The 14,668-nt window shown below is 38.6% G+C and overlaps 1 protein-coding gene across 11 annotated transcripts in view; it reads right to left on the bottom strand.

Annotated features, from left to right (window-relative positions):
• COL26A1 (collagen type XXVI alpha 1 chain) overlaps positions 1 to 14,668 on the bottom strand; it is a 279,104-nt gene that overhangs the window by 123,101 nt on the left and 141,335 nt on the right. Inside the window, exon 1 of one of the 11 annotated variants that reach the window (XM_007485943.3) lies at positions 3,895 to 4,015. The exons of the other annotated variants lie outside the window; for them this stretch is intronic. The gene's annotated coding sequence lies outside the window, so the exon portion shown is untranslated. Of the gene's footprint in view, positions 1 to 3,894; positions 4,016 to 14,668 lie in introns of those variants that run through there. 11 annotated transcript variants of the gene reach the window in all.

Here is a 14,668-nt window from a genome sequence, read left to right as displayed (position 1 = left end):
CTGGGGAATACTAGGGAGCTCTGCCACCAGCTCTTTGGGCAACCTTAATCTTTCTGTGACTCAGTTTCCAGAGTAAATACCTTACTTATATGAACATCCTTGAGGATCAAATAAAGGTGAAGATATTTTGAAAAGTTTGTTTTCTGCAAATGACTATTATTATTAAGAAGTGTTCAATGCTTGGAGTAGGATGACAGCCAACTCCACAATGTCTATAAAGGAAAGGAAGTGCTAAGAACAAATGGTGGAAAAAAGATGCAAAGTGGAACAAACATGATCCATTAGATTAATGCCATGATCTGCTAACTCATAAAGTAGGACCTTCACCTAGGTAAGACTTTTGTCTGGTTAAACTTATTACAGTAGATGATTTAAAATCCTTGGATTTCAATGCTGACTCAGAGGGTTCTTTAGAGGAGAATCTGACATTCTTGAAAGCAATATGCATTCTTTGATATGTTTAAGGAAAGGACAAGTAGTTTAACTGGAGATTCCCAAGGAAGAAACTACAAGGGGAGAGTACTAGATGCATGCCCAATTAATTAATATACTCTTTTATTGATGAAAGTGTTTAGAGTTTAGAAAGAAAGTTTAGAGATATACATAAGTACTAAGTACTGCTTTGGCCACATCCCCAAAACTTTGCTATGTTGTTATCATTTTCTTTAATGAAATTATTGTTTCTAGGATTTGTTCTTTTATCCACCCATTCTTTAGAATTCAGTTGTATAGTCTCCCACTTTTCATCTTTGTTTCAAAGGCTTTTTATTGAATATAACTTTTATTACTTTGTGGCCCATAAAAAAATGTGTTTAATATATCTGCTTTTCTGCATTTGAGTGACTCTGATGCCCTAATACAAGGTCAATTTTTTGCAATGGTGCTATGCACAACTTAGAAATATGTATATTACTTTTGATTTTTTTCAATACTCTCCATAGGTTTATTATATTTAACTTATCTATAATTATGTATTTAATTTCTGTTTATTTTTGGATAGATTTTACAAAGTACAGGGTAAATTCAGGTTCCTTCATCATTTTACCTTTTCTGTCTTTCTCTCTTGAATTCATTTAACTTTTCCTTTAAGAACTTAGTTGTTATGTGATTTAGTACAGGTACACATATATTTAAAACTCTTACCTTTCATCTTGGAATCAGTTCCAAGGCAGAAAAGCAGTAAGGGCTAGGCAATGGGGGGGTTAAGTGACTTTCCCAGGGTCACACAGCTAGGAAACATCTGAAGTCAGATAGGTCTGGCTCTCAATCCATTGATCCACCTAGCTGCCCCCAGGGCATATATTTTTTAAACTAATATTAATTTGGGATAGCTGGGTAGCTCAGTGGATTGAGAGCTAGGCCTAGAGATGGGAGGTCCTAGTTTCAAATCTGGTCTCAGACACTTCCCAGCTGTGTGACCCCGGGCAAGTCACTTGACCCCCATTGCCTAACCCATATCACTCTTCTGCCTTGGAGCCAATACACAATATCAACTCCAAGACAGAAGGTACAGGTTTAAAAAAAATTAATATTAATTCATTGTCTATGGTACCTTTTGGCAAAATATGGTTTCCCTGTTTTTCTCATTTAAATAGGTTTGTTTTTGCTTTTGCTTTATCTGAGATCCTAACTATCCCTGCCTTTTTTAAAACTTAAATTAATACATGATAGATTCTGTTCTATCCCCTTATTTTAGCTGTGTGCATATTTCTCTTTCAAGTATGTTTCTTTATAAACAACAGACTAATCTTTTCTGGTTTCTAATCTATCTTGCTGTTAACGTCTTCTGGGTGAGTATCCAACTTTAGAGGTGAATTCATTCCATTCACACTTATGATTTTAATTGTGTATTTACCAGAGGTGCATACTAGAAGTTACCCTGCCCCCCAAACCTGGGGACTGACATGGGACAGAGAAGGGCTGAGAAAGGATGCAACTTGGGAAGAGGGACTGGGGCATTAAGGTCTCCAGGCAATGACACAAGAAGAGAGTACATGATGGTTGATGCAATAGATGGCTCCTAGGAAATGGTACATAATTACACCAAGTTCTCTTCAGTTCAATGGATGGGACTTCTGACTTGATCTTCACCTTATACATCAAGAAAACTTGAGGAAGTTCAAGAAAGTCAGCAGTTTTATAAGGAAGATTGGGGTCTCCCTCAGGTGCACATGATTAGATTCCCATCTCTGATATCAAAGTCAAGGAAATACAAAACATTTTCCAATATGTTTCCAATACAAATGATTCTAGATATGGGATATTTTAGAGAGAAGGAATAAGCATTTATCTAGCATCTACAATATGCCAGGCACTGTGCTAGGCACTTTTTATAATTATTATCTCATTTAATCCTCACAAAAATTTGGTGTTACAGTTATTCTCATTTTATAGTCAAGGAAACTGAGGCAAATGTCAGTTAAGTAACCTACCCAGTCTCACACAGTGTCTGAGGCAGAATTTTTGAACTCAGGTCTTCCTGGCTCCAAGTTCAGTGCTCTATCTATTGCATCACCAGATGCCTCAGAGAAAGAGGAAGACAGAAAAGAAGGGAAAGACCGGGTCTGAGAAAGAAGAGTTTTTTTGGATTATTGCCCTTCTCCATAAAAAAAAAATAACCGTTTTTTAAAAAGTTAACAATTCAACCTCTTCACTATAAAATAGTCTGTTCTTACAATTAGAGCAATTAGAGTAACTGGTCAAACAGCCCATACAAAGCTTGGTGATCAATATATACCAAACCAAAGTCACTAGAACTGGAAGGTGAACTCTATTGCCTCCTTCAAGTTTTCCTAATTCAAGTGAGGTTATTTATAGATTCCCTAGACTTGATTTAACTGAAGAGTGTCAGTAAGTCATAAACTACCATAGTCTCAGAAAAAATCAAGATGATGGCCACCCAAAGTGCGATGGCTGGATGAACGGAAGGCACTAAATGGGTTGTGACATAATACCAGTCAAGAATTATGCCAGAGAAGTGTCCAGGTCATCTAAGATATGTAAGCTATAAGCTGGCCCTATGGGGAGAGCAAGAGATAACCGATGGATAACCCAACCCAGATGCTCCAATGGAATCTTCGCGACATCAGGAAAACTAGACAAAGGCTCTCAGCTGTAGAGGTTTTGTGAAAGAATTTGAGCAAGGATGCAGACAAGGACAAGAGCTCGTGGATAAAAGGTTGTTTTTCCTACTGCCTTATATGGCCTCCTGGAATTCTAGAATGCTTATAATTCTGTGTGTGTGTGTGAACCCCAACAAACATGGCCATTTTGTAAACAAGCTGAAAATCACACAAAAAATCAAAGATAATATTGTACATAATGGAAAAATGAAATGGATCCTTTATATGAAGAGTGGAATCATGGGGCAACTAAGTGGTTCAGTGAATTGAGAGCCAGGCTGAGAGGTGGGAGGTCAAATCTGGCCTCAGACACTTCTTAGCTGTGTGGCCCTGGATAAGTCACTTAACTCCCATTGTTTTGCTCTTACTGTTCTTCTGTCTTGAAATTGATAGACAGTATTGATTCTAAGATGAGAAAGTAAGAATTTTTTATAAAGAGGGAAATCAGTGCTGGGATATGTCAAGTTCAGTGTCTAACCTCCCTCCTGAAAGGATACACTGGGAGCTGGGATGGGAATAAAGGGAGCAAAGATCTCAAATATAAAGAAAGGGGTCAGATCACTCCTCCAGAGACTAGGAAGCCCCTGGCTCTTTCCCTAAAGCCATAGCCTGACCCCCTACTATAACAAGTGATTTGAGAAAATGGGGTTGGCAATGGCTCTCGAGGGTCCCCTTTGGTGGCTTTTGAAAATCAGAATGTTCCCCTGTGCTGGGGCAATGTCCCTACATCCAGTCCTTACACAGGGAGATGGTGTTTGAATGACTCACTCACCTTGCAGAGTCCTGCCTTTGCTTCTGACCCTTATCCTAGGATTTCCAGGTATTTGACCTGAGGGTATGAACTCTACCCTGGGTCCCCACTCTCTATCATAATGACTCTCTCTATCCCAGACTGGCTTGGACCACACCCATGACTATTCCTGTTTGCATCACAAACAGGAACTGTTCCAATCCTGTATCCCCTGGCTCTCCCATATTGGCTGGTCTGGAGCAACATCCCCTCTGCTCTCAAGAGTCTTACTTAGAGGCCACCATGCCTGAGAGTTCTAGCCCCATTCCCTGAAGCAGCAGAGTAATCCTGCTACCAGTCTCAGCTTGAACTTGCCCCAGTCTCCATCTGTCCCACCCCGCTGCTGGCACCAAATGAATAGTTGGAATGATAGCAAACTTGTTTTTCTTTCCTCTAAGAAAACCTTAGAGTTCCATCTCCTTAGGGGAGTAATATATAGACTTTGGTGAGTATGTGTGGTGGTAGGAAGAAAGAATTCACAGAGGGAAGCTGGGTGGCTCAGTGGATTGAGACCCAGAGACGGGCGGTCCTGGGCTCAAATCTGGGCTCAGACACTTCCTAGCTGTATGACCCTGAGCAAGTCACTTGACCCCCATTTCCAACCTTCTGAGAAAGAAAGAGAGAAAGAAAGAAGGAAAGAAAGAAGGAAAGAAAGAAGGAAAGAAAGAAAGAAAGAAAGAAAGAAAGAAAGAAAGAAAGAAAGAAAGAAAGAAAGAAAGAAAGAAAGAAAGAAAGAAAGAAAGAAAGAAAGAAAGAAAGAAAGAAAGAAAGAAAGAAAGAAAGAAAGAAAGAAAGAAAGAAAGAAAGAGAGAGAGAGAGAAAGAAAGAGAGAGAGGGGGGGAAGGAAGGAAGGAAGGAAGGAAGGAAGGAAGGAAGGAAGGAAGGAAGGAAGGAAGGAAGGAAGGAAGGAAGGAAGGAAGGGAGGAAGGGAGGAAGGGAGGAAGGGAGGAAGGGAGGAAGGGAGGGAAAGAGAGAAAGAGCTCACTTTCAGTTTGTAAGAGGCAAAAAATAGACTGTGGAATGATGCAATCAATTGACACAAATTCATTAATACAGTCAAGGGGGATTACAGCTGTTAGGAAGATCTGGAGAGGAAGTGGGGAGGGAAGGGGCAGCATGGCAATTAGGATGCCACATTTCATATTGAACTTTATTTTCAGTAATTTGGTCCTGGAAAGTGCCCTTCCCTCATCCCCATCCCTGGCCCATCCAGGCATCTCTTTTCTCTAGAAATTAGGCTGAGGGTCAGATATATATCTGTGGGCTGAACTGGGGAAGGGGGAGCATAGCTGGTGGCTTGAGGAGAAAAAAACAAGGTCTAGTCCAGTCACTGGTCGGTATAAGATTGGAATCAAGAATGAGGGACGACTTGGGGTTAAGCACTGAGAATGCTTAACAGGCAACGTCAGCTCCTAACTCAACTCGTGAGGATCTCTCAATCAAGAGTTAATTTCAATCTTTCTTGAAATTCTATATTTTCAATTCAACAATTCACAGCTCCCTGTGACATATGGCTCCATGCCCAAGCCAGCCTTTCCCTCCCAGCTCCACCCAATCTAGTGAACCATCTTATTGCTTAGGGCCACCCCATCCCCTCCACCTCTTATGGTTTCAGGAACAAGCCAGAGGCATGGGAGCATCCAGCCATCCAACAAGATGAGCAGCATGGTGGATAATATCAGTGTCTTTTTTTATTGAAGAACCATGGAACTCATAGTACTTTTCCCAAAGATCTGACACCAAAACACACTTTCTGCTCAGGTGAACTTAGACAAGTCATTTCATTTCTCTAGCCTGTAGGTTCTTCATCTGTAAAATGAGGGGGTTGTTCTACTTGATGGAGGGTCTTGGACCTATTGGGCAGTCTGGTTAAACTTATAGATCCCTTCTTAGAGGACTGTTTTAAAACATATAAAAGGCATTAGACTACAAAAGAAACTACTTTCATTGAAATACAGTCAACATATTTTTTTTTAACCCTTACTATCTGTCTTAGAATCAATATTAAGTATTGGTTCCAAGGCAGAAGAGTAGTTAGGGCTGGGCAATGGGGATTAAGTGACTTGCCCAAGGTCACACATCTAGAACATATCTAAATCCAGATCTGAATCCAGGATCTCCCCACTTCAGGACTGGCTCTATATCCACTCAGCCCCAGAGCTGCCCCCAGTCAATATATCTTTAAAAGATCATGGACCTCAGGTCAAGAAGCCCAGGTCTAGACAGCCTCTCTAAGATTCTTTTTCAGCTCTCTAATTTATGATTCTGTGATCTATGAAACTTGTAAAAATCACGTGCCAAGTACATGCACTGCCCTGATTTTTAAGAATCACAACTCTAGGATGTTTTCGTGTAATAGATAATTAGTTGTGAATTCAAAACTCATTAATAAACCTTGACAAAATAGCAATGGAACGCTCAGTTCTCAATATTCCTGATACCCTGGCACAAGCCATCCAAATTTTATGTTTTCAGCCTGTTTCTGTACCAAGGTCATGTCTATCTCTTTCAGACTATATTGGCAAGTCTGGGAATTCTTTATTGTAAAACAGGACAAGTAGAGAATTGGATGGGAATTTAAGGAGATGAGAAATGTGTTTGGCAATGAGTTGAGAAGAACAGGCCAGAGTGTTAATTCAGGAGTCTCCAGTTGGGGATTCGTCCATTCATTCATTCAACATTTATCACCTACAGTTGTAGAATGATAGTGACAAAGTTATTTTAGGCAGGAAATCCTGCCTGTTCTCCCTTAAATCATGATATAGGGAGCTCCTGCTGGGCCTATAAGAAGGTCCACTGCTATACCTAATGGTTCTGTACTCCGATTTCTGCTTCCCAACTTTAAGTATCCCTGAAACCCATGTCTGTTACAAAATGGCAGCCTTTGGAGCACTTGAACCCAAGGCTGGATATGTCACAGAAAGGATTCTTTCTGGATGAGATAACCTCTGGGTTCCCATCTAACTCTGAGATTCTGTGACTCTAGGCAGGTTCTTTCATTGTCGAAGAAGTTGTTCTATCTCACAGCCCTGAGAAGACCCGTGTGGTACCAGACTGTAGCGGTTGCTATGACACTGAGTATTTTTGTTTGCAAAACTAAAGATTAGCTAATCAGACGCAATGATTATTCTACATGATGGATCATTCCCTAGAAGGGATTTGGTTACTAGTGAGTTGGAGAGAAAAATAATTGCAGGTTGCTGCTTTTTTCTTTTCTAACATCAGCATAATTTGGGGTAGAATCCCAAGAACATGTAAGCACCCCCCTCCCTCCCTTCTCACATCTAGGACAAATGCAATCAGAAGGCAGAGGGAAACTGCCCTTATGGGCATGGAGCTTCCTCTAACAAAGTTTTCTTCCAATACATGGCCCATCATGGAATAGAAATGACCTCTGGTTCTTGCCAGTGGAGTATAAACTAATGTAGGGCATGCCAGGTTAAGAAAGGCTTATGGGAGAGGACAGCTAAGTAGATTTTAGCCGGTAGAAAGTAGATTAGTGGCCCTCCTCAAGCCACCCTGTACTCATTTTGTACATAATTAGATATGTGCGTGCTATCCCCCCATTAGCATGGAAGCTCCTGCCAGGAAGGGACTGGTTCCCATGTCTTTGTATCCTCAGGGATTAGCCCAGTGTGTGTATATGGTAGATGCTTACATGTTTGCCCCTTTACCTGCATGAAAACATCACTTCATGTATACAACAAGTAAATATGTACCACTCACTGACCCACATGTACACTGGGCATTGGGGAGGTTATAAGAGAAAGTCTTTGGCCAGGAGATTGGGGGTGAGACCAGGGAAATCATAGAAGCAGAAATGTTCATGGTGCGTGTTGAGGAGACGTGAAGGAGATTTTCCTCAAAAGATGGTCTGTGATAGGGGTTGAGTATAAGGAGAGGGAGGCCATAGAGTGGGACTTGAAAGGCAGACAGGAGTAAAACTTGATACTACTAGCTATGGAAAGCCATTATGGGTCTTGAAGAAAGTACTTACGTATTGAAAGCAATAGAAGACTCATAGATTACCTAAGCAACATTACAAAAGCTAAATCACAATAAGGAGAGACTAGAAGAGTAATCAGCAAGGAGGCTGGTATAGTTTCTTGTAACAAGCAATGTGATGATTGGGAAGACACTGGATTAGAGTGGTGGTAGTGGTGGAGAGAAAAGGGCGAAATCTGAGAGACGCTTCAAAGGATTTGGTGAAATAAAGGAGAAGGAGGAATCAGAAGATCAGAAGATTTAAAACTGGAATGATCAGTGGAGATGATCTATCTCAATGACATCATCTTGACCAATTACTTGTCCATGGAAATACCTAACCAAAGATCACATGATCACAAAGCTAGGGTTTGAATCCAGATTGTTTGACTTCTAATCCAAGGCTCCTTCCATTCAACCAAAATAGAGCTGAAGCTATTTCCAAGGTTTCTAGCCTGGAAGAATGGACACTCCAGTGGGTGTCATCTAGAAATCTAGAAATGGATTGATTGTTGGTTGTTTGGATCCAAATATATATAAGTAAGAAGCTTTGATTCCTTATGGAAAGGAAAACAAGCCAGCACACTTTAAAAAGATTCGTCTTTCCAATGTTGCCAAGATCTCCATCTGACTAATCTCCAGGATGTGCCTGGTGGGTAATGTTACATAATTTGAATTTATATGGCAGGTTACCATCTGTGGTCAGTTGATCTTCTTTTATAGGGGAAGCTCCCTTGATAGATTTACATTCTAAGCTGATAGTGTAATATCTCCTTAAAAGAACCCTTGATGCAATTTTCCCTCAGCCCTGAATAGTATCAGTTCCATTAACTTCCAAACCACAGCAGCTCCTTCGGGCAGCTTTTGCCAGGAGGTGATTTTAGAAACAACTGGGAAATCCAAGCATGTTATTATTACAGCCTTCCTTCTCCTTATGCAATGAAAATGAACCCAATCTCTTTCTGGGCAGTATGTTACATGTACTGACTCAGATCCCAGGAGGATGCCAAACCAAGATGGTCTTGTTTTCAGCCTGAGGAATCCTAGGTATCTTATGCGGAGTACTAAAAAGTCAAGCTAAATAAATCAAAGCCCATTCATTTTATTAAGAAAATACATCTGGAGGCATCATATTAGAGGCAGAAAGAATGTGACTTCGCTTGGATTGTCTTTTCTGATACTTCTACTGGGTTCCTCACTTTGTGTTACCTTCAAGGACCTGCACTCAGCATATCCGGGGTTAACTTTCAGTCTTGGCAGGTTAGTACCACCAACTCCTTCTAAGGGATGTCCAGAAACCAGGGAACATGTATAAACTATCAGAAAACTGCAGAATCTTAGAGATTACCTAGCATAATTCCTTTCATTTCTTCAGGGAGAGAAACTAAGGCACAGAGTGAGGAAAAGACTAGTCCTAGGTCATGTATTCAGTAACACAGAGGACTAGAGCTCAAGTCTTCTGACTCCCTGTCACTAATCTGTCGATCATCCCTGCTTCTCAAAACAAAACAACAATAGAGATAGGGAAGGGAATTACATCCTGATAAAAGGCAGTATAGACAATGAGGAAATATCAATACTCAACATGTATGCACCAAATGGCATAGCATCCAAATTTCTAAAGGAGAAACTAGTGGAGCGCAAGGATGAAATAGATAGAAAAACTATACTAATGGGAGACCTGAACCTTCCTCTATCAGAACTAGATAAATCAAACCAAAAAATAAATAAGAAAGAGGTAAGAGAAGTGAATGAAATCTTAGAAAAATTAAAGTTAGTAGATATGTGGAGAAAAATAAATAGGGACAAAAAGGAATACACCTTCTTTTCAGCAGCACATGGTACATTCACAAAGATTGACCATGTACTAGGGCATAAAAACATTATAAACAAGTGCAAAAGAGCAGAAATAATAAATGCAACCTTCTCAGATTGCAATGCAATGAAAAGAATAATTAGTACAGGTAAATGGAGAGGCAAATCTAAAATTAATTGGAAATTAAACAATATGATTCTCCAAAATTGGTTAAAGAACAAATTCTAGAAGCAATTAATAATTTCATTGAAGAAAATGACAATGATGAGACATCCTTTCAAAATCTATGGAATGCAGCCAAAGCAGTACTTAGGGGGAAATTTATATCCTTGAGTTCATATATTAACAAATTAGAGAGGGCAGAGGTCAATGAATTGGGCATGCAAATTAAAAAACTAGAAAGTGAATGAATTAAAAATTGTCAGATGAAGACTAAATTGGAGATCCTAAAAATCAAAGGAGAAATTAATAAAATTGAAAGTCAAAGAACTATTGATTTAATAAATAAGACTAGAAGCTAGTACTTTGAAAAAACAAATAAAATAGACAAAGTACTGGTCAATCTAATTTAAAAAAGGAAAGAAGAAAACCAAATTGACAGTATTCCAAATTAAAAGGTAGACCTCACCTCTAATGAAGAGGAAATTAAAGCAATCATTAAAAATTATTTTGCCCAATTATATGGCAATAAATATGGCAACCAAGGTGATATGGATGAATATTTTCAAAAATATAAACTGCCTAGACTAACAGAGGAAGAAATAGACTATCGAAACAACTCCATATCACAAAAAGAAATTGAACAAGCCATCAAAGAACTCCTAAGAAAAAATCCCTAAGTCCAGATGGATTCACAAATGAATTCTATCAAACTTTCAAAAAACAACTAATCCCAATATTAAACAAAGTATTTTACAGAATAAGCAAAGAAGGAGTTCTACCAAATTCCTTTTATGACACAAATATGGTACTGATTCCAAAACCAGGCAGGTCAAAAACAGAGAAAGAAAACTACAGACCAATTTCCTTAATGAATATGGATGCAAAAATTTTAAATAGGATACTAGCAAAAAGACTCCAGCAAGTGATAACAAGGGTTATTCATTATGACCAGGTAGGATTCATACCAGGAATGCAAGGATGGTTCAATATTAGGAAAAACATCCACATAATTGACCATATTAACAAGCAAATGGACAAAAATCACATGATTATCTCAATAGATCCAGAAAAAGCCTTTGACAAAATACAACACTCATTCCTACTGGAAACACTAGAAAGTATAGGAATAGAAGGGTCTTTCCTAAAAAATATTAAACAGTATCTATCTAAAACCATCAGTCAGGGGGCAGCTGGTTAGTTCAGTGGATTGAGAGCCAGGCCTAGAGATGGGAGGTCCTAGGTTCAAATATGGCCTCAGACACTTCCCAGCTGTTTGACCCTGGGCAAGTCACTTGACCCCCATTGCCTAGCCTTTACCACTCTTCTGCCTTGGAGCCAATGCACAGTATTGACTCCAAGACAGAAGGTAAGGGTTTAAAAAAAATAAAACTATCAGCCAAAAAATAAAAAATAAAAAAAAATAAAACCATCAGCCAACATCATCTGCAATGGGGATAAACTAGAAGCCTTCCCAATAAGATCAGGAGTGAATCAAGTATGCCCATTATCACCTCTATTATTTAACATTGTACTAGAAACACTAGCAGTAGCAATTAGAGAAGAAAAAGAAATTGAAGGTATTAATATAGGCAATGAGGAGACCAAGCTATCACTCTGTGTGGATGATATGATGATCTACTTAAAGAATCCAAGAGAATCAACTAAAAACTAGTAGAAATAATCAACAACTTTAGCAAGGTTGCAGGATACAAAATAAACCCTCATAAGTCATCAGCATTTCTCTATATTTCCAACGCATCTCAGCAGCAAGAATTAGAAAGAAAAATTCCATTTAAAATCACCCTAGACAATATAAAATACTTAGGAATCTATCTGCTGAGACAAACACAGAACTATACGAACACAACTACAAAACACTTTCCACACAATTAAAACTACATCTAAACAATTGGAAAAACATTAACTGCTCATGGGTAGGATGAGTTAACATAATAATAATGACAATCCTACCAGAATTCATTTACTTATTTAGTGTCATACCACTTGAACTACCAAAAAACTTTTTTACTTAATTAGAAAAAACCATAACAAAGTTCATTTGGAAGAACAAAAGATCAAGGCTATCCAGGGAAATCATGAAAAAAATGTGAAGGAAGGAGGCCTTTCAGTCACAGATCTCAAACTATACTATAAAGTAGCAGTCATCAAAATAATTTGGTATTGGCTAAGAGACAGAAAGGAGGATCAGTGGAATAGACTAAGGGTAAGTGACCTCAGCAAGAAAGTGTATGATAAGCCCCCAAAACCCAGCTTTGGGGACCAAAATCCACTATTTGATAAAAAAAAATGCTGGGAAAATTGGAAGATGGTATGGGAGACAATAGGCTTAGATGAACATCTCACACCCTACACCAAGATAAACTCAGAATGGGTGATGACTTGAAAATAAAGAAGGAAACTATAAGTAAATTAAGTGAACACAGAATAGTATACATGTCAGATCTTTGGGAAAGGAAAGATTTTTAAAACCAAGGAAGAGCTAGAAAAAAAAATCACAAAATGTAAAATAAATAATTTTGATTACATTAAATTAAAAAGGTTTTATACAAACAAAACCAATGCAACCAAAATTAGAAGAGAAGCAACAAATTGGGAAACAATGTTCATAACAAAAACCTCTGACAAAGGTCTAATTACTCAAATTTATAAAGAGCTAAATCAATTGTTCAAAAATACAAGCCATTCTCCAATTGATAAATGGGCAAGGGACATGAATAGGCAATTTTCAGTTAAAGAAATCAAAACTATTAATAAGCACATGAAAATGTGTTCTAAATCTCTTATAAGCAGAGATGCAAATCAAAACAACTCTGAGGTATCATCTCACACCTAGCAGATTAGCTAACAAGACAGCAATGGAAAGTAATGAATGCTGAAGGGGATGTGGCAAAGGTGGGGCATTAATGAATTGCTGGTGGAGTTGCGAATTGATCCAACCATTCTGGAGGGCAATTTGGAATTATGCCAAAAGGGCACTAAAAGACTGTCTGCCATTTGAACCAGCCATACCACTGTTGGGTTTTTACCCCAAAGAGATAATAAGGAAAAAGACTTGTACAAGAATATTTATAACAGCACTCTTTTTGGTGGCAAAAAATTGGAAAATGAGGGGGTATCCATCAATTGGGGAATGGCTGAATACATTGTGGTATATGTTGGTGATGGAATACTATTGTGCTCAAAGGAATGAAGAACTGGAGGGATTCCATGTGAACTGGAACAATCTCCAAGAATTGATGAAAAGTGAGAGGAGCAGAACCAGGAGAACATTATACACAGAGACTGATACACTGTGGTACATCAAATGTAATGGACTTCTCCATTAGTGGCAATGCAGTGATCATGAACAACTTGGAGGAATCTACAAGAAAAAAACACTATCCACTTTCAGAGGAAAAACTGTGGGAGTAGAAACACAGAAGAAAAACAACTGCTTGAATACATGGGTCGAGGGGATATGGCTGGGGATGTAGACTCTAAATGAACAACCGAATGCAAACACCAAAAGCATGGAAACAGGTTCTGATCAAGGACACATGTAATACCTAGTGGAATTGTGTGTCGGCTATGGGAAGGGTGGGGGGGAGGGAGGGAAAGAATATGATTCTTGTAACCAAGAAATAATTCTAATTTGTTCTAAATTCTAATAATGTTCTAAATTGACTAAATAAATAACTTACAATGAAAAACAACAACAACAATACATATAGATTAGCTATAAAAAGGAGGACTCCTGAGCCAATTGAAGGGCATAAGTTCACTACATTTTGACCAAGTCAAAAGCTTGTGAAAGTATGGAATCTTGAAGACAGAAAGAAGGCTAGAGTGACTACTAGAAGAAACATCCAAGAGGGGAGGGCTAAAAGGAGCAGGTTGGGTAAGTAAGGGCATGAGGTCCATTATCAACAATGTTGACCATTCTCTAGTTATAGGGCAAATATGGAGTCAATGGAGGAATTTGGGAACCAAGTATTTATTAGGATTAAATACTATTTAACCTCTATCTCATCCTTGGTATTTCAATTTTGCCTAAGTTTTATAACATACATAATTATTATTACAGATGCACAATTTATTTTTTTAAAGATACATACATAGACCTTTTTTAGGGGATGAGATCAAAAGAACTGGATGGCATTGGCTTGGAGGAAAAAGCAATGAGATTAGTCTATTTCCTAAGGCAAGACACTTCCCCACAACTACAAAACATCAGTTCCTACATCCCTAACATATGGGGCAGGGCTGGGGAAGGGTGGACCAGAAGAACATTTAGATCTATTCTTGCTCTCAGGTTTGTATAATTAGATTAGATGATTCCGCTTACTTTTAAAGCAATTGAGCAGTCTGGGATTCATAGGGTCTCTGATTCAAAGAGATGGAGAGACAGGCTGGGATATTTTCCTGGGCCCTGTGAATATGCCACTGCTGACTTCAAAGTACCACAATAATAATATTTGATATCTATTTATTTGTATTGATATTCATTTGAATCTGGTATTTATTCAGGGTTGAAGGTTTATAAAGAGTTTTCCATAAATTCTTATTTGATCCTCATAACCCTAGAAAAGGAGTACTACATGTATTATTGTCTCTTTTTACAGATAGGGAAACTGAGGCTAAGAGTAGCTAAGCACTTTCTCATTGTCTCCCAATTATCGAGTGTCAGTACTTTTTAAACCTCAAAGATTTCCCAACTAGTAGGGGAAATCTGAGATATGATGGCGTCTTCCAAATGTCACACAGCTAGTAAATGTTGGAAGTGGGATTCAGTCC

Source organism: Monodelphis domestica, chromosome 2 (assembly GCF_027887165.1).
Source record: "Monodelphis domestica isolate mMonDom1 chromosome 2, mMonDom1.pri, whole genome shotgun sequence".
Classification (NCBI taxonomy): Eukaryota; Metazoa; Chordata; class Mammalia; order Didelphimorphia; family Didelphidae; genus Monodelphis; species Monodelphis domestica.
This window is presented reverse-complemented; position numbering and strand designations above follow the sequence as displayed.